General features: G+C 54.2%; 1 protein-coding gene across 1 annotated transcript in view; it reads left to right on the plus strand.

The window, feature by feature from the left end:
* The first annotated feature begins 384 nt into the window (after window positions 1–384).
* Window positions 385–19,204, plus strand: part of FAM135B (family with sequence similarity 135 member B) — an 89,347-nt gene continuing 70,527 nt past the window's right edge. The window contains exon 1 of the mRNA XM_081111458.1: window positions 385–908. The gene's annotated coding sequence lies outside the window, so the exon portion shown is untranslated. The remainder of the gene's footprint in view (window positions 909–19,204) is intronic.

Genomic DNA, 19,204 nt, shown 5'->3' on the forward strand with positions numbered 1-19,204 from the left:
CTGCCTGTATTGGAGGCAGAGATTGCTCATGGCTTTCCCCCTTACTCAGGCATCAACTGGGTTTAACACCCTCTTCAAAGTGTAACACCCTCCCCAGCCACGTGATGTGTGTGTGGGTTCATTTCCCTTCCCCCAGGGGTCTGGGCAGGACCTTTGACATTCGGCATCCCAGGCTTCCAGTTCACAAGGGCAACGCCAGGCTCTGCGGAGACTGAGCATGCTCCAGGCCAGGAGGCCTACAAGGCTGGGGGGCTTGGGTCTGGCCGCGGCGCCCCGCACAGGCCAGGCAGGCGAGCGGGCGGGGCCAGGCTGGGAGGGGGCCACGCCTCCGGCACCGGCGCAGCGCAGGCGGCGCGGGCTGCGGGGAGCGCGCACAGAGCGGGCGGGCGGGCGGCGCGCTCTCCGGGCTGCGAGGGCGCGCTGTGCGCCTCTGTGCCGGGTCTGGCGCGTCCCGGCGGGGGAAGGAGAGCAGCAAGGGCGCCGAGGTGAGCCGAGCCCGCAGGCGGGCGCCCGCGCAGCCACCGGTCGCTTTTCCGTGTCGGCAGCGAATCCCCTTCCTTCGCTGCGTCAGCTGCGCGGCTTGCTTCAGGGCCGGTTGGCCGGGGCTGCCCGGAGGCCGCGGCCGGGCAGCTGTTGCGCCAAGGGGGACAGCTGCGGAGTTCCATAACCATAGCAACCGCATCAGCACCGCGGCGGCCGCGAGGAGGGCAGCATCATCTCCTCTTGCTCCTCCAGGTAGCCCTGCTGCCCGCGGGGACCAGGGTCGGAGACCAGCTCACAGGTGCCGGACTCGCAGGTCCGCCCACCGCTGCTGCAAGTGTTGGCGCTGGAGAAGGTGACAGAGGAGCTAGGGACCTCGGAGTGGTGCCCAGAGGCGGCGGCAGAGGGGAGCCCTGCGGTGGAGACAGGTAGGAGAGAGCACTCGCGGTCCAAGGCAGCAACTCTCTGTCTGTGGCTGTGACGTTTCTGGAAGCCTGGTTGCTAGTTGGATGGTTTCTCTTACTTAGGGATTCCGCCTGGAAATGTGGTTTCTCTCCGTCTACCTCCCCCAGCCTCCCTGTCCTCTCGTCTCGGGCACATCTGGGCAGGTCTGGAGAGAGCAGAGGGGGACAGCCAATGGGGAGATGTGGGGTGAATGGGGGGGCCCCTCCAAAGTCCCGGATGGAGGCTGAGGGAGGGAGCACATCTGGACCCCGAGCAGCAGGTCCCCTGAGCCCCTGAAGCTGGGGCAGGTTGGGGCGAAGACCCCGTTGGGGTGAAGGGGCAGTGGTAGCCGTTCCCTGTAATCCAGGAGGACCCCGAGGCCAGTCTGGCTGTGGCTGGGCTGGGGACAGGGTGTGTGTGTGTGGTGTCACTGCAGCTCAGCTGTGACATGCACAGGGACCAGTGCACCCCAGCCCTTGGTCTGGGAAGTCAGCTTCAAAGCCAGCAACTGGAGGGGATATGTAGGTGAGGGAAGTGGTAACTGTGGCGGTTTGGGGGCCCAGGTGTGTCCCTGAGTTTATCCTGTTACTGCCTTTGGCCACTGGGGCTGGGTGGGAATAGAAAGATTATAAACTAGCAGTCAAGACGCCCCCTCCCTTTCTCCTCGCCTCTTTTCTAGCCATCCCGCACCCCCATTATTGCCAGCAACACACACAACAGAGGATATAGGGACACCCCTTCTCTCCTCGGCCACCCCCGGGGCTCCAGCCATTGGCAGACTCTCCCATGTTCAAATGCTGCAGGATCTGCCTCAGCTCTGTATGAACCAGGGAGGCACCTCCCACCAGGCTTCATGCTCTGAGTGTTAACAGATGTGTCAGTGGAGAGGCACTGGACTGCCCACCGCAGCGATGGGCTGTTAGCTTCATCCGCAGGCCAGATGCAGGGGCAGAGGTCGGGCCAGTGGGGGCCAGGGCCCCGGACGCCTGCGGGGAGGGAGATCAGGTCAGGTGAAGCAGCTGGGTCTAGAGCAGCGGTTCTCGACCTTCCTAATGCCGCGACCCTTTAATACAGTTCCTCATGTTGTGGTGACCCCCAATTTCATTGTTACAAATTGAACATAATTAAAGCATAGTGATTAATCACAAAACAATATGTAATTATATATGTGTTTTCCAATGGTCTTAGGCAACCCTTGTGAAAGGGTCGTTCGACCCCCAAAGGGGCCGTGACCCACAGGTTGAGAACCGCTGGTCTAGAGGCTATTGCTTATGTGTAAGTGGGCCTCTGGGCAGTTTCCGGGATGGGCAGTCATTGATTCTTCTAAGGCCCGCTCTTTATACTCCGGCCTCCGGGGGCAGTGATAAGTCCCAGGTAAGAGGCCCTGCTCATGAATTGGCCTTTTAATTTATGCTGTAGTTCTGTTGCCTGAGGGGATGGGGTGTGGCCTGCATGTCACAAGTCATGGGACTTGTTTGTAATGAGGATGATATGCCTGTGTCCCAGGCAGATGGTGAGGTGGAGAGAAAGGATGGGTTTGAGTTCTGACCTCATCCTGTACCTGCCGTGTGACCTTGATTGTCCCCACCTGAGACTCCTCCTCATCTGGAGAATGGGGACACTAACCCTCCCTGCAGCTGACCTGCTCTGGTGACAGTTGAGTGGGATGGTGGAGAGGACGCATGGGGACGGGCTTCTGAGAACCTCACGTGCCACGAAGTTAAAAGCAGTTACCGTTCTTTTAAAAAGGAACCCCTTTCCTCCACCAGCAAATCATCAAACAGACGTCAGCTCTGAGAAGGGAGTAAGATGATGGTCGGTGACTCACAGTGGAGACACTGTGTTCTGGTCCGAGACACACTCGGGGAATAGGAAGAGGCCTTTATCGGGGGACACGGCATGTCATCTCCTTGCTCACAAGTGGTGAAGGTCAAGGGCTTTGGCCTCAAAGGCAGGACTCTTTGTCTCTTTGGGAACATTGGGGTCTGCTCAGCACAGGGCTCGGCTAAGCACTTAATAGTGTCAACAGATCTGCACACGGTGGGGGGTTCACTTCCATGTGGGTTAGGTGGGTGCGTTGGACACACAGGGGCTCCTTGTGGGCAAGGTTCCCTTTCATTCACCTGTGCTCTGTCATGCCTGGCACTTACCAGCTGTTTGCCCGCTGTGACAGAGTGCCCACAGCTGGACACAATGGCCAAGAGGACCACAGTTCTTGGAGGAGCCGGGACTTGATTACAGTGTGTCCTGCTCCTTGAGACCCCCACTCTTGCTCATGCTGATCTCTGTCCAGAATGACTGACTCTCCCTTCCGTCTTTCCTTCAGGACCCAATTCAATGCCTCGTGCTCCAGGAAGCCTTCCTGGCTCTCCCCTCTCTCCCATAGCTCTTTGGACCCTCTCCGGGTCGGCCTGTGCTGTCATGCGTGCACACATGCCTGTCCCTGCTCTCGAGTTCATGCTTCCTAAGCCCATGATCTCCTATGGTCATGGCCCAGCAGCTGGTGCAGCGGCGGCCATGGTGATGGCTGCTGAACGAGTGAGCGAGCCTCACCGGCCACATGACCCCCTGCTGCGGGGGCGGCTGGCACAAAGGAGGTCCCAGCGCTGTCCCCATCCCGCGTGTCCGCAGGCCGGGAGGGCGCTCGCTGGGCTGGCTACAGGACTAGGGCCGGCCCCCTGACGCGGAGGGAAGGAAAACAAATGCCTCGTTTGCCTTGAAATGCTCATTGTTTGTCAGGTGGGCACTTTCGGGTAACTGCGGTGTGGAATGGCCTTCACCGAAAACATCTGATGGAAGATTTTAAACTTAAAATGTATTTCCCTCCCTTTCACTCCTTGACCTCAGCTCCAGTCCAGTGGAAAGGCACGTGGGTTGGATTGAGAAAACCTAGATTTGAATCCTGGCTCTGAGGGGACTCGGACTTAGGACACTGACTTCATTGTGCCTCAGTTTCCTCACTTGGGAACTGTGGGTGCTTCTGCCCATCTCACAGAGGGCGAGGGCGTGGAGTGGCCAAAGAGCTGTGCAGTCTTGGCAGTTTCACAAACTGCAAAATACTCCCGCCAAAGCATCATTTATTTTCCTTATTATTTTTTTGTCCTGAAAAAATGAGCCAAATCTCTGTCTAATGAACACAGCCTCGGCAGATGGGCGGGAATCCCGGCTCCCGCACCTGCAAGCTCCCAGTGACCTTTAGCACTCATCCCCCCCGCCCCCACCCCGCCACTGGCCTTATCTGATGCCACAGTAATGACCTTTCGGGGGGTGGGGGGGCCTTGGGAGATGCACGTGAGGACAAGAGCCATGACCGGCACTTCCTGCATGAAGTGATAGAAATTTCCAGAACTTTTTGAAATGGCCCAAATGCATTTTCTACTTTTGTTATCTACCTGTCAGAGAGGGGATGGGCCGGGGGGGGGGGGGGGGAGAGAAAGAGAGAGAGAGAGAGATCTGAGAAGATAGCGATAGAGCCCATGGCCCACAGCCCCTTCCCCTGCGAGGGGCCCAGGGCATGGAGTAAGCTGAAGGTTCAGGTTCAGAACCACGTCCTCACTCCAGCTCTGAAACCAACCGCTGGCAGGTCTGTTGCCCTGGTCTCCTCACCTCTCTGGGCCCCATTTCTTCTTCTCTAACTGCCCTGGCTGATGACCCCGCTGGCTCTTTTTCCCGTGTCCACACTGACCACAGGGCCTGTGCCACTGCCTGTCCAGAAGTGAAAACAGAAGGCACACACTGTCTGGCCTGCGCATACCTTAAAGACTTCTCGCTTCCTTCCTGCACCCTCGGCCTGGAGGGGTTGTCCCGCTGCTTCCCTGGCCCCCTCCCGCCCCTCGTTCAGTCCTTTCTCTTCAGAGGCCTCTGTGGACCACATGCTCCAGACTCCCTCCCTCCCTCCCCCTTCCTTCCTGCTCCCTCCCTCCCTCCCTCCCTCCCCCTTCCTTCCTGCTCCCTCCCTCCCTCCCTCCCCCTTCCTTCCTGCTCCCTCCCTCCCTCCCTCCCCCTTCCTTCCTGCTCCCTCCCTCCCTCCCCCTTCCTTCCTGCTCCCTCCCTCCCTCCCCCTTCCTTCCTGCTCCCTCCCTCCCTCCCCCTTCCTTCCTGCTCCCTCCCTCCCTCCCTCCCCCCTTCCTTCCTGTTCCCTCCATCCCTCCCTCCCTTCCCTCTCTTTTTTCTTTTTTGCTCTTATTCTTCTTATTCTTCCTCCTCCTCCCCTCCCCCTTCCTCCTCCCCTCCTCCCCTCTTCCTTCTCTTCAGTCTCTTCCTTCCCCCCCACACCCTCCTCCTCCTCCTCCTCCTCCTCAGCCTTCCTCACTCTTAGTGGTTCCACTGCCAGGACAGAAGTGCCTGTGACTCTGTTGTGACCACCTGCAGGTCTGTGGGTTCCTCCTGGGGGACGTGGCCTGTTTGTAGCTGCAGGGCATTTAGCACAGCTCCCCGCGCGCATTCGGGAGCAGCGAGCAGTGCTTCTGATGCTCATGGAGAACTGGGGTGGGAAAGCTTCCATCGTGGGATCCCCGGCTTCAGTTCAAACCACAGCCACAGCCCGTGCGAGCACCTCGGAGCTCCGGTCAGAGGGAGGGTCCAGGTCAGGGAGTCAGGCGGCCTTGGCCACAGCCACCTTCTCCCCGGAACTGCCCGTCCTGCCTCCTCAGCCACCCCTGACAAGTGCCTTTCAGTTAAACGAAGAGATACTTCCCTGCCAGGACTTCCTCCGGCTGGGCTGGCGGTGTTCAGCGCCCCGCTTGCTCTGGGTGCAGATGGTGTGGGTCATGGCTGGGCAACATCTCTGCTGGAGCCAGTAGCGCCACAGGTAGTGCAGGGCCAGGCTCTGCTGAACGCAGGGAGAAGAGCAGCGCCTGTGGGGCGGTTCGTAACCTTAATTGTTTCAAGGATCGCTTTGTGCATCTAAGGAAATCTGGAGTCATTCTTTTCAGAATAAAGCAAAACAACCAGATGTGTCATTGGGAACATGTCCTCTGGTGGCCCCCCTAAGGGTGCCTGTCCCCTGGGAGGGGGGAGCCTGCAGCCAGTGTCCGCTCCCCACCCCCCACCCCCCCGCGCTGATTCTCTGGGGAAGCTCGAGACAGCGGGTTACACACCAGGCGCCTCTCTCGGAGAAATGGAAGAACTCTTGTCTAGACTGAGACACCCTTTACAGTGAGGCGGGCGTGGGTTCAAATCCCAGCTCCCCCTGCAGCCAACAATTTGTCTCTTTTTGGGGGGATGCTCCAGCTTGAAACCTGAGAGTCTTGCATCCAGGGAACTCCCGCCCCTGGACACCCCAGCGTGGCTCAATGGTTGAGCTTCGACCTATGAACCAGGAGGTCATGGTTCTATTCCCAGTCAGGGCACACGCCTGGTTGTGGGCTCGATCCCCGGTGTGGAGCGTGCAGGAGGCAGCCCATCAATGATTCCTTCTCATCATTGATGTTTCTCTTGCATGCGCTCTCCCTTCCTCTCTGAAATCAATAAAAAAATATTTTTAAAAGCTTTCAGGAGAACAGAGCAAAGTGGTTATCAGCCAACACAGCGGCGAGTGACAGGCACCCAGCCTAGCACAGGGGACCCGTGTCCACTGCATTGCAGTTGGCATTCCCATTGGAGCCCCCACGCCTTCCCGTGAGTGTTTCAGCCGGTGTCCCTCCATAAAAGTTACATCGTGCAGCACCTGACTCCTTAGTGAGGGGCGCCGACCTCTCTTCGCTTAGGCTGTCAAATTTAAAAATGATAACAGCCAACACAACAATAGCTGTCTGGCGTGAATGAATCAAAATTACACCTATCTTATTTTTTGTCGCATCAGCAAAAAAATAGTATTTTTTTGGTGTGCCGCAGAATTTTAGTAACCAGTTTTTGTGTGCCATGAGATGAAAAAGGTTGAAAATCACTGCTTTTAGATAAATTCCCCCACAGCCACTTCCTTGGGGCTCCTGCCATACAGACATACCTTCCTCTGAATGTCTGTGCCCAAGGGACTCAGTAGAACATGCTATCACCCCCCTTTGTCAACCTGGGAACCCATGCAGTGCTACCGCAGGCCCCATCTCGATTTGGCCACACCTGCTGTCTCTAGAAGCGTCCTTGGTCAGGTTGCAGTGGGTGCCAGCCACACTGGTTCCGGCCAGCCTGGCCAGTCACCGAGGCACACACTGTCCTGGCCACTGACCATCGGCCCCTGGTTCTTGGTCTTCCTCCCCGGCCCAAGCCCTGCCATCGCCTTGAGGCCTTCGAGGTTAGCCCTGTGGCACCTGGGCTGACCCTTCTCTCGGGCAGCTTTCCTCTACTCCACTCAGCTGAATGTATGTTCCCATCATGAGTGATGTATGTTCACTCGTACATCACGCTTGTGTATGTAATCCGTTGAACACAGCCTCCTCGCCTGGCTCATTGCTATACCTTCTATGGTTGTCATTCTTTGCTTTCATGGAAGCCTCTGGCCAATGGTCTTTCCTCTTCCTCTCAGTTCATCAGCTCCTGACTCCCCCTCTGCGACATTCTTCCCCAAAGCTAGGCGTCGCCCATTTCTCTCCAGGAAATTGGATGTTGCTCTACCTGTATTGACCTTCATTTCTTTAACTCTGAAACATGGTAACAGGCAACCCATTAAGAAGTTTGAACAAAAATTCAATGAAAAAAAATAAAATTTCAAGAGTCCATTGTAGTACTTGGCCCCAAATAGGTGATTAATCAGTGCTGCTTTTTTTTTTTTTTTAAGAAAATTTTATTGATTTTGAGGGAGAGAGAGAAACATTGATGTGAGAGTGGAACCTTGATCAGCTGCCTCCTGCACACCCCTACCAGGCATGGAGCCAGCAACCAGGGCATGTGCGCTGACTGGGAATTGAACCAGCAACCTTGTGGTGCAGGGGATGATGCCCAACCCACTGGGACACACCAGCCAGGGCGAGTGTTTATTCTGATTAAAGACTAACCTGCAGACTTCAGTATCAACTAAGAGGATGGTGAGGTTGACATTCCACTGTGGACCCCGAGGTACTTGGAGGTGACTCTTCCTCAAAGGGAACCTCTGTGGGGTGGAACAAGGGGTTTTCCTAGGTTTCATAGGTCGGACGTTGGGGTTGTGAGTGGAGGAACTTGGAGATCTCCATGCCCTGGGAGTCTCGGGGCAGCAGGCCTGCGGCACTCAGCAGTAAGTCACGGTCACTAGTGACAGTGAGTCACCAAGGGAAGGCGAAATGACAGTTGGAAAGGCTGCTGAAATAAGGCAGGGAGTAAACTCCTGCAATAAGTCCCATCAGGAGTCACTGCAATTAAATGTGGAAGTATTTGCTGTTCTGAGGATTTGGTATACGTTTTCTGAGAAGCTGATTTCTGGGTACATCACCACAGCTGAGCTCTGACTGCAGAGTGGGGGACGGGCCTGGGGTGTGGTGAAACTGTGTTGGTTTTACATCAGCATATAAAATGCACTGGAGAATAAATTGCCTTTTTTTAGTCTGTTTAAAGGAAATATTTAAAGATCAGATTATCCTTGGAATCTTGTGCCCAGGCTAGAATAGCAAGCTCTGGATTTAATGTGCCAGCCGTTCTGCAGAATAAAATGAATAGTAATATAATTGTTTCTGAATAATAGGATGAGATTTCCTTGTGCGTTGTTTCCCCTCTTCTTTTCAAAAGCTGGTGGATACTGGAAACAACAACAAAAAAGGTCAGAAATCCTCTTTCAGTGATAGCTTGGGGTTGAAATCTGTGGTGTAGCGCAGGTGAGGGGGGAAGCTCGAAGCACCTACTACGTGCTAGTGACTAGTCAGTACTTTCCCTGGAGCTAAATTTATTCATTTTCCGTGCAGAGTTCTTGCTAGCCCTCTTTAATGCTGAGGGGACAGAGGCACAGGGAGGGGAGATGATTGGCTTACAGTCCCACAGCCAGCAAGAGTGAAAGCCTTGTCCTTGCTGGTTTGGCTCAGTGGCTAGAGCGTCAGCCTGTGGACTGAAGGGCCCAGATTCTATTCCGGTCAAGGGCACATGCCCAGATTGTGGTTAAAGACTAACCAGTTGGCGGGGGTGGGGGGGGGGAGTGGGGGTGGGTGGGGGGGGGCGGGCGTGCAGGAGGCAGCCGATCAATGCTTCTCTCTCATCATTGGTGTTTCTATCTCTAGCTCCCTCTCCCTTCCTCTCTGAAATCAGTAAAAATATATTTTTTTAAAAAAGAGTGGAAGCCTGAACCTGACCCCAAATTGGTGTGATCCCCACGTGTCTTCCTTCTCAGCCGCCGCCCTATAGATGCCCCTTGTGAAGGGCATTTAAACCTCATCTATTGCTCAAAAAAACAGAAACACCCATATTCAAAACCATTCCATCAAAGCATGTGGCTTTTCACCACTCAGTTATGTGGATCTGGGGAATGAGCCGGCAACCCAGGCATGTGCCCTGACCGGGAATTGGACTGTGACCTCTTGGTTCATAGGCCGACGCTCCACCATGGAGCCACGCTGGCCTTTGTGGAATGTGCAGAACACGTCTCTCCCAAGGCTGTGGCGATGCCATCGCCGGGGCTGGGTCCTGGCTGCCCACGCTCATTCTGTCCATAGCTTTATGCACGTTGAATTGACATAGTGTTCTCTCTCTCTCTCTCTCTCTTTCTCTCTCTCATCTCCTCCCCCCCACCCCCCAGATATTGGTAGGTAATAAAAGGAATAACACAAAACTAACTACCAGTTGGTCAAGGACAGTCTCCCTGTGTTTGCTTTCACTGCTGTTTGTTGATTGCGCTGACCTCCGGCTGTGTGCTCCCATAGCTGCCTTCAGTACCCAGAGTCTTTAGGAAACTGCTTTAAAAGACATCAGGCTGAATCTGGCTCAAGCCACGGCTTTGATTCTTTGGAGTATTGTTCCCATTTTGGGAAGCGTTTAGAAAGGAAATGGTCCTAGGGTTTGGAATGCTCTGGTACATATGTTTCCATGTGGAATAGGGGATCTGTAGGGGCAAGAGCAGGGGCTTCACCCTAGGGGGGTGTAAGGCGTCCCGAGGATTCTGTGTGTCACCCTTTAGGCACCATGGATCCTTAAATGAGCTTTAAGCATGTAAATAAAACAGTGTTAGAGGAATGGAAATCTCCCATCACCAGGACTGCAAAAAGAGCCTCACCTGCAGACTGCCTTGGAGTGTTGACACATACCAGGTTCTGTGCGTCCTGTAGGGATGTTGTTGGAACAGAAATTCTGTTATGAAAATGTTCACTCACCCAGAAGAGTTGGGAAAAAAGGCATGACACATACCTACAATTCCTACACCTAGATTCAGCCGCCGTTAGCATTTTGGAACATTTGCCTTCTCTGCATATGAATGCATATTTTCCTAAATCGCTGGAAAATGCATTGCAGAGTTCAGACAATCCATTCCAAATGTTTCATCACACTCCGCCAGGAGAAGGTAGTCTTCAGTGTGACTCTAGTGAGGAAAATGAAAATATATTCCATAGCACCTCTGCTCTTTGTCAGAAATAAGTTAGTCTATTTGTGTGAGTTTATTTCTGGGTTTTAGGTTTTATTCCATTGATCCATTTGTCTGTTTTCCCCCCACCAATACCACACTCTCTTTAGCTTTATAGTAACTATTGAGTTCTCCAACTCTGTTTTTCTATAATACCATGTGGGCTAGTCTGTATTTTTTGCCTAGCCATGTAAACATTAGGATCCGCTTGTAAATATCCATAAAATAACTTGATAGGATTTTGATTGGGATTGAATCTGTAGATCAAGTTGGGAAGAATTGATATCTTGACAATGTTGAGTCTTTCTATCCATGAACATGGAATATCTCTCCATGTAGTTAGTTCTTTGATTTCTTTCATCGCAGTTTTGTGCTTTTTTGTATAAAGATCTTGCATACATTTTGTTAGATTGGTGCCTCTGTGTTTCATTTCTTGAGTGCTGTTGTTTTATGGAAAATGAACAAATGGCCTGGTAGAGAGGAATGGGGATGTTTGATATTCAGTTGCTGGATGAAAGTCTAAATTTGAAATGAGCAAAGTGTTTTAAGGGTAACAGAATAAAAGTTGAGGTCCCTTAGGATACACAGATGTGAGCTAGAAATAGCCTGCCTGGCTGTTTTGGGTAAAGAGTAAAGACTTACATAGCCTGGCTATTGAAAAAGAAGAATTGCACACACACAGAGACCACACACACACACACCAGCTGCTTCCCCCCCCCCCCATAGTTTGCCCCTGAAATTTACAGAGCTGTGGGACATGTCCTAGCCCAGGCCCTCAAATTCCCCTTCCCAATCCTCCACCCACAATACTGACTATTTGAGAATATAGGTCCGTTGGCGGATAAAAATTCCCACATGCTGGAGTTTTCTGGTTGATTTCTCATAATGCCACTTCCCTTGGTGCTCTGCCCCCTGTATTTCAGAAACTCAAAACGTCCGGTCTAAGGCAGTAGTGTCCCATGGAACTTTCCATGGTGAGCATGTCCTGTATCCATTGTCCAATGCGGTCACCATTGACACAGGTGGTTGCTGAGCCCTTGAAAGGTGGCTGGTGCAATGAAGGAAGCGAGCTCCCCTTTTCTTTAAGAACTTACACGTGAGGAGCCACATGTGCTTCATGGCTCTGCTGTTGGCCCAGATCTAAGGCTCAAATCAATCAGCTTTAGTGTTTTAGGAGAACGCCTGGGGATGTTTACCTGTGTTGTGCAGCTTTAAAGGTCTGGGCTCTCCGGGCTGCAGGCGAACACGAGGGTTCCCTGGATGCGCCCTCGGACACGGCAGCATCTATCTAACGCCCCGCCAGCCACGTTTGCAGGGTCGTGTGCAGGCGAACAGCATGGCCCGTGGAGGCTTCTGATAAATGTGACTGTTGGGGGAGGCGAGGATGACAGAACTTGGATGGCCGAGGACTGATCCTGGACTGCTCCTGAGCGAGGAGATGGATCCTGGAAAACCACCAGGAGAAACACTTTGTCACCACATTTCGTCTGGCGTCCGCCTCTCCTCCCCACTTTATCACACCTCCTGAACAACACCTCTCACTCCAGTGAGAATAGACGGCGTCTCGCCGGGGGACACATGGCCTGCTCCTGAGTCATCAGAGCCAGGGTATGTGACTGTGCCACACCGTCTCTCTAAGGGAAGAAACACACTTAGCTAAGCGATGGGTGCAGGGCCATGTTCTCCCGTCCCCTGAGCTAGCCACAAACTAACAGAACACCCAGCCCTCCGTCCAGGTGCCGAGGAGCTTTCAACCCAGAAAGATTTCCTTCTTCTTTTTTCAGTCCTTACTCAGGGATACCTTTGTACTGATTTGAGAGGGGGAGAGAGAGGAATAGAGAAAGAGAGAGAGAGAGAGAGAGAGACATCGATGTGAGAGAGAAGCATCAATTGGTTGCCTCTCGTTTGCACCCTGAACAGGGATCAAAGCCACAAGCTGGGTATGTGCCCTGACCAGGAATCGAACCTGCAACCCTTTGGAGCACGGGATGATGCTCCAACCAGCTTAGCCACTGGCCAGGTCGCAAAGATTTTTTATAAGCCCGTCTTGGCATAGATACATTCATCAGGGTTACCTCCCAAGATGAAAGACAAGGTCACTGTTGTTTTAGATTTTTAATTCAGCTGCTGAGCCGTTCCTTTCTCCAGCAAACATCGGTGGGCAGAGCATATCATCCAGTGGGCGTTCTGGGGGCTCCGTCCCCTCTGTGCGCCCCACCTGAACCCGACACTCCCGCCCACAGGGTCACTCTGCCTTTCCTGTGCGATATTCCTACTCACAGGTCTTTTCTAACTGCACTTCAGGCTCGCCCCACATTCAGCCCGAACCTGACCTATTTCTCTCTCCTGACCGAGATTCTGACCCGCTCTCTCTAACTGGGTCACAGTGCAGCTGTCTCGCTCCCGGGACCTGTGTTGGTGTGTTGGTTTCAGTGCCAGAGGAGAGGTGTGGAGAGCAGGGGCCAGTCTTCCCCTTGACTCGCAGGGCTTTGCTCCTGGGGGTCCGGGAGCAAGGGCTGTGCAGGGGCCAGCGGCCAGGCCCGGCTCCTGGGGGAGAGCGGAGAGCCTGGGGGTTTGCAGAGCTGGGCCCTCGGCTCTGCGTGCGGCTGTGTTAAGGGGAGAGCGCGGGCGGAGGTACAGGGCTCCACAGAGTGAATGAAGATTTCCCGCGCTGGTGGGCAGAGGGGACCCATGAGGGGGAGAGAGTTGTTCAGAGAGGCAGCTCGGCAGAGCGGACGAGCAAGGTATCTGTGGACGTGGGCGGCCCCGAGTTGCCCTGGCAGCCTGTCCCTCACCTTGTCATCTTCTGGCAGCCATTGCCCCGTGGAGCCCCCTTACTTCACCTGTGGATTGGGGTAGGCTTGACCCCTCCGGGAAGGTGAAGTTCACAGGAGATGTGTGTCTGAAGGAGCCCAGAACACCCACCAGGAAGGGGGCTGAAGGGGAAGCCCCACGGATATTTGTGGCATCGGATTCTGACAGAGACACCCAGTGCATGCCCCTCTCTCCCCCACCCCACATCACTCCCCACATCTGCCTGATGCGGGTGAGCTGCTGGGTTTGCGGATCCTTCTCCTCCCCTCCTCCTCTCTTCCCCTTCTCCTCTCCCCCCCTCCTCCCAGTGCACAACCTGACAGCGTCTCCCACCGCAGCCTCTAATTGTCTTAATTGCATAATTGCCCTCGAGCCTGGGATTCCAGCTTGTTGCTGCTTCTCATTAATTGTTCTTTAGTTTAAACAGTGAGAACAGCCATCATTTCCCCGGCTTCTGAATGTAGCCTGCTCTGGCTGGAATGTTATGCTCTGGCCAGGTAATTCCACGGCCAGGGCACAGGGAGAGGCGGCCTCTGTCCCTTTAAGGGCCTCGGTCCAGGCCCACAGCGGGTGCGATGCAGTCAGGGCACTTCATGGAAGTTACAGCGCCTCGGGTGCCTTTTCTCTGACACTTGTTTTTCTAGAGTCTGGGCAGCAGGCCCGCTGCGTCCCGCCTGAGGACAGGACGGGTGGCCAGGATGGCAGAGCACCCTGAGTCCTCCGCTCGGGTTTTTTCCATCTCCTGCCGCACTGCAGCTTCGGGAGCCCCCCACCCCTGAATTCCAAGGCCAAGTCTCATGGATCGGGGTGTCCCCCCAAAATGTATACACACACTTTAAATGATGGTAGAGTCAGTGTTTATTCACATACAGTTCATTTTTCAAAATTTAAAGGAATCTAGAGAAATGAATCATTTTTTCGGTTGGCGCCTGTTTTCAAACTGATGCCTGTTCTGGGCCAGGCACTGCTGATAGCGCGAAGCAGTGGACCCACAAACATCAAGAGTCATTTCGAGCTGTATCTGTGCACCCCCGATTCATCGACTGTTGCTGGTTTTGTACCGTAAATTTTATCTTTTATGCATCTCCATAAAAAAGTCTAGTGGATAAATTTTCATTGTCCAAAGCTTAGTCTGGCTTCACCCATTATTTCAAGTCAGTCAGACCTGAAAAGGAGTGAGAATTGAGTGAGTGAGCTGTTAGAGGGTGTGCATTTTGGTTGGACACCCTGTGTCCTAAAAAGATGTATGCCACTGTGAGTGACTATAAAGGCCGTGTGTGTGCTTCCACTGCGTTTTTAAACTTCCAGCAGCATTTTAGGATGAATTTCCTCTGTTCAAAGCTTCGTCTGGCTGATTGAGCTATCTGCTGTGAAAGTGTGTGTACATGTTTTGGGGACACCCTGTATTTAGGGGACACTGGAAGCACCTGGTCTGTGGGTGTCCCTGAGGCCAGAGAGCTCAGAGGTGCCCCTGGACTTCTTGCTCCGAAGGGCCCAGGGCTTCTCCGGTCTTGGCCTTGCATGCCCGACGGACAGGCCTTGAGAAGTCCTTCTCTGGAGTCTGGATCTGAGAGGGGGGCTCTTTAACGAGACCCACCCTGGGAACTGGACATGGCAGACGGGAGATGGCCCCCCACCTCAGGAGAAGGCAGGTTAAACTCCCAGCTCTAGTGCTTTCCCAACTCTCCCTGCAGAGATGTGCTCAGCAGGAAACGGCATCCTGCAGTTGGCGTGGCTCTAGCAGAACCCCGGGGCCTGGTCCCCACCTCGCCAAGCCTTGCAAGAACTTGGATGTCGCTTTCTCTGCCAAACAGGGAAGCCTTCTGCAAAGCTGCACAGCCTCAGAGAAACGCCAAGAGCCACAGAGCAATATGTGTTGTCCCCAAACCAACTTTGGTCCATGCGAAAGGGGAGATCCGTGGAAAGGAAAAGAAAATCATTGAATTATTGCGTGTACATTGTTTCTTTGTTTCTGGAAGTGTCTATGTTGGATGGGGCTATTATTATTATTATTAGATTTTGTATCTTCCGAGCCAGCCTTGGCTAACTGGCTCAGCTGGCCGTGACCCCGACTTGGGTTCTGAGAGGAGACCAGGCGCTCGGTGCTGGTGTGTAGCGTTGGGACAGGGTGACGGCCCAGGAGGCACGCTGCGCCGGGGGGTGGTGACCAGCCGCAGTCTCCCCGCCGGTGGTGGAACACAGCGGGGAGCAGGTCGTCCTTGCTGAGTGTGAGCTGGCTTTGAGCAGAGCCAGGGACCGTGGGGTTGTGACCACGGCTCACAGAGGGTCAGGCTGGGCGCGGTGGGCCCGCAGGGGCCGAGGCTTTCGCTGTCTGGGTGTTACCTTTTGTTAAGCAGAGTCATCCACTCATTCCGTGGGGCTCTTGCGAGGGTTCCAGGAGACATGTGTAACGGACCTCGCAAGGGTCCTCAGTCTGCAGAAATGGGGTACTTGTTAACATGCCGTTTGCATGCCTTGACATGCACTCAGAAACCAAGCGCGAGTCCCATCTGTGCCTGATGTTCCTGGCGATTTCCTGTGTGTATACTCTGCCTTTACCATGTCACGCTGCTGCTCCGTTCCCTGCATTAGTGCTCCCTGCGGAGCGTCAGAGCAGCTCTTCATTGCATGTCAGAGCGTCCCCTCACTGAGCAGAGAGCCACCCTTCCTGGAATCTGGGTGCACTTCCCTTGTCTGTCCCCTTACAACAACAACAACAAATCATTCCAGAAGCTTCCTAGAATATTTGCCCTTAATCTCCTTGGCGATTTTCACTAGAGGGAATGCTGGGAGGTGACTATCTGTCTTTTTCTCCAGCCTTTATGGTCAGAGGCAAGTGTGGGAGGAGGAGACTGGGAACGAGGAGTCCTCGGGTCGCAGCCAGTGCACCTGCCAAACTTGGGTTGACACCGTGTCGGTGTGAACTCCTTCCACGGCTTTTACCGGGACCCTCTCTCCTCTTCTCCCCACCCTTCCAGGGTGTGTGTGTGTCATGCTCTAGGCTCCTGTTTTGGAAGGAAGATGCCCGCTCCCGGGACTGTGGGCACCTGGGCAGCGCAGTATGGCACTGGCTTGCATCTCATGGCTCAGAGCCCAGCAGCCATGGAATCGCCCAGGCCTGGCTCCCCCACTCACTCTCTCTGCCTCTGAGCTAACCCTGATCCGTGCCTCAGGGCCCCCGCCTGCAGGACTGAGGGGAGGCCTCCGCCCCCCGCGCAGGTGGCTGTGAGGACAGGGTGATGCAGAGTGGCCTGCGCTTGGCTCAGTGTGGCTCCCACAGCCAGCGCCTCCGCTGCAGGGGAGGCGGAGAAAAAACAGTCATAGGGAGAGATGCTCGCAGGAGCCCAGCTCAGATCCGAGCTGCTTCTGCATGAATCAAACCAGGTCCTCTCCGCAGGGGAGGCGGGAGGGGCCCTATTACTACATGCACCTCTCAGCGGCGGGTCCAGAGGAACTCCCTCGGGGTCTGGGTCCAGCCGGGCTGGTGGCACCCGGGTCTGCGTGTTCAAGCGACTCTCGGAGACGTGCAGAGGGAGCCTGGTGTTTCTCCAGTTCCCTTTCCCTGTGCAGTGTACGTCCCGGGCGAAAGCTTCCTGTTAGTCCTTTCATTTTTCTTTTCACATCTTCATTGTGTTGTGTTCTCCCCGAAGCTTCCCGAGATGATTTCCCTGACCCTTCGTTCCCTTCATCTTTCCACGGCAGAGAGGCGAGAAGGCAGGATCAGGGACGGGAGCGGCTCAGGTCTCCCCCATCCCGTCTCCCTTCATCTGAGGCGGCGGATCGAGGGCGAGCGTGACGCCCGGGCCTTGGCTTTCGCTCTGACAGCATGGGATCCTTTTCATCTTCTCTCTGAAGCGGGAACCTGGGCTTCTGAGGGTTTCGGGGGAAGATGGGAAGCGCCTTTTGGTGTCTATTCTAGTGAAGATGAAGGCTGGGCACACGGATGATCTTGTTTTCCTCGCGAATGCCCGATCTTCCCCAGGAGCCGGTGGGTGGGCTCAGGAGACGCAGAGAAACCCACTCCGACCTTGAGGACGGGCTGCCCACGTGGGAGCTAGAGAATGCCTTCTCCCTGGGCTGGCGCTGGGGTTCAGTGACAGCCGCCAACCAGACAGCGAACCCCTCGTCCTCCCGGGTGCCTTTCTCCAGACTCCTTGGACCCACGTCAGAAACGCACTTGGTTTTGGCACAGTGTAAGCCTGCAGCTCTGATGCAGAGGCTCAGGGCCAGGACCTGGCTTTCGGGATCGCGATTTGCACTCGGTTCCTTTTGATGGCGTGAGTGTGGGCACAATCAGAGCATTTCAGCTACGTGCCCGGCGATACCCATGAGGGTCCACAGTACAAATCTGGAGATTTTCATGGTTTTGTGGCTTTGGGTGGATTTTGTAGCTCAAACCAAAACATAAGGGAGACCCACTGAATCCCGGCTTTCATTCAGATCCCTTTTATGTGTGAGATGACATGATGGTTAACTCATTGATTCATTCTTTCAGCATGTGTTTACTGAGCACCTACTATGCGCCTGCATAATGTTTGGTCCTCACACACTCTTCTGAGTAGATCATTCATTTTCTTCATGTTCTAGAGATAGACATGGAGGCTCGGAGATGTCACTCTCAAGGCCACACAGCCTGTCACGTTGTGGAGTCGGCAGATGGATGGGCGTTTCTCACTCTGGAGTCTACCCATAGTGCCCCCTTCTTGGCCTCCCCAGCCCGATGCAGCCCACACCAGTTATTCCCATCATGAATTATGGATTCAGCTGGATACTCAGAGACTATATCTGCAGCAGCGACACCCCCTTAATTATTTCCTGTCTCTTTCCATTCTTTCGTTCATCAATCCAGCCATTCACCCACCCATCCACCCACCCACCCACCCACCCACCTCCACATCCATTCACAAAGAGAACCATGCCAGGCAGGGAGAAGCAGAGTCCAAAGTTAGAAGTAGTTGATCTATTGGACTTGCATGCTTTTGTCTTCTTCAGTTCCTCATCTGTGAAATGGGAATTATTACAGCAACAGTGATAGCCTCCTGGTTAGGCTCTTGTGACGGTTAAATGAGGTGATACGTTTAAAGCTGTTAGGCCGTGCAAAGCTCTGGCCCTTGGCGATGATCATGATATCGTTACTATGTATTATTATTATAATTCACATGTGTGGCTGGAACTTAGGAAGAGAGGTCATCAGGCCAAGAACATGGAATTTATAGACAGGAGACCTGGTTAGTTTTGGACGTGGGTGACAGTTGTGCGGAATGCGGGTCAAATGTAGCTTTCATTTCTCTAGTCCTGGTCAGAGATTGTGCTGAGCCAACAAGGCAGAAACCGAATCGCTTCTCAGGGACACATTTAACCTCCAAAGCCCTGGGGAGGGGCCGTGTAGTAACAGCATCGTGCTTGTCGGATAGAAGCAATCTTACTTCTGCATTAAAATAGGTCTCCTGGGACTTCCTTCTCCCGAAGGTCACACAGTCGCTCCTCGCTCCCTCACTCCCCCCCCCCCGCCCCCGCCCTGAGCGGATGGCACAGATGGTTCAATGAAGCTGAGCCTCAGTTCGTTCTCTCAGACATCAGCACTCAGTGCTCATTTGGTTTCTTAGGGTCACAGGGAGATCATTCCTTTACTCGGCTCGTTCATAGAATGCCTACCACCTGCCAAGCCCTGGGCTGCGGGCCGCGAGGCAAAGCTGAACAGCAGTGGGCAGAGTCCTTGTCCTCGTGAAATCGAAGCCTTGTGAGGAACACGGGATGTGCATGGGAACTGTGGCAGGGAGCCTGGCACATAGTAGGTCCCCAGGAGTGCGCCATTCCCCTCTCCACTGCTTGCCAGTTCAGCGGTGCTGTCTGTCTGTAAGCCACGCCAGCATTTGCCAGAGCCTTCTCCATGACCCTCCACTAAATCTGTGGCTGTGCAGGGTTTTGTTGGGTGGGTTGGTTGGTTGGTTACATGTTGAGCAAAAGAGGAAGGAAGGGGCCAAGGTCCCCCTCATACTTGTGGCTCTGTGC

Source organism: Myotis nattereri (genome assembly GCF_964212035.1).
Source record: "Myotis nattereri genome assembly, chromosome: 17".
Classification (NCBI taxonomy): domain Eukaryota; kingdom Metazoa; phylum Chordata; class Mammalia; order Chiroptera; family Vespertilionidae; genus Myotis; species Myotis nattereri.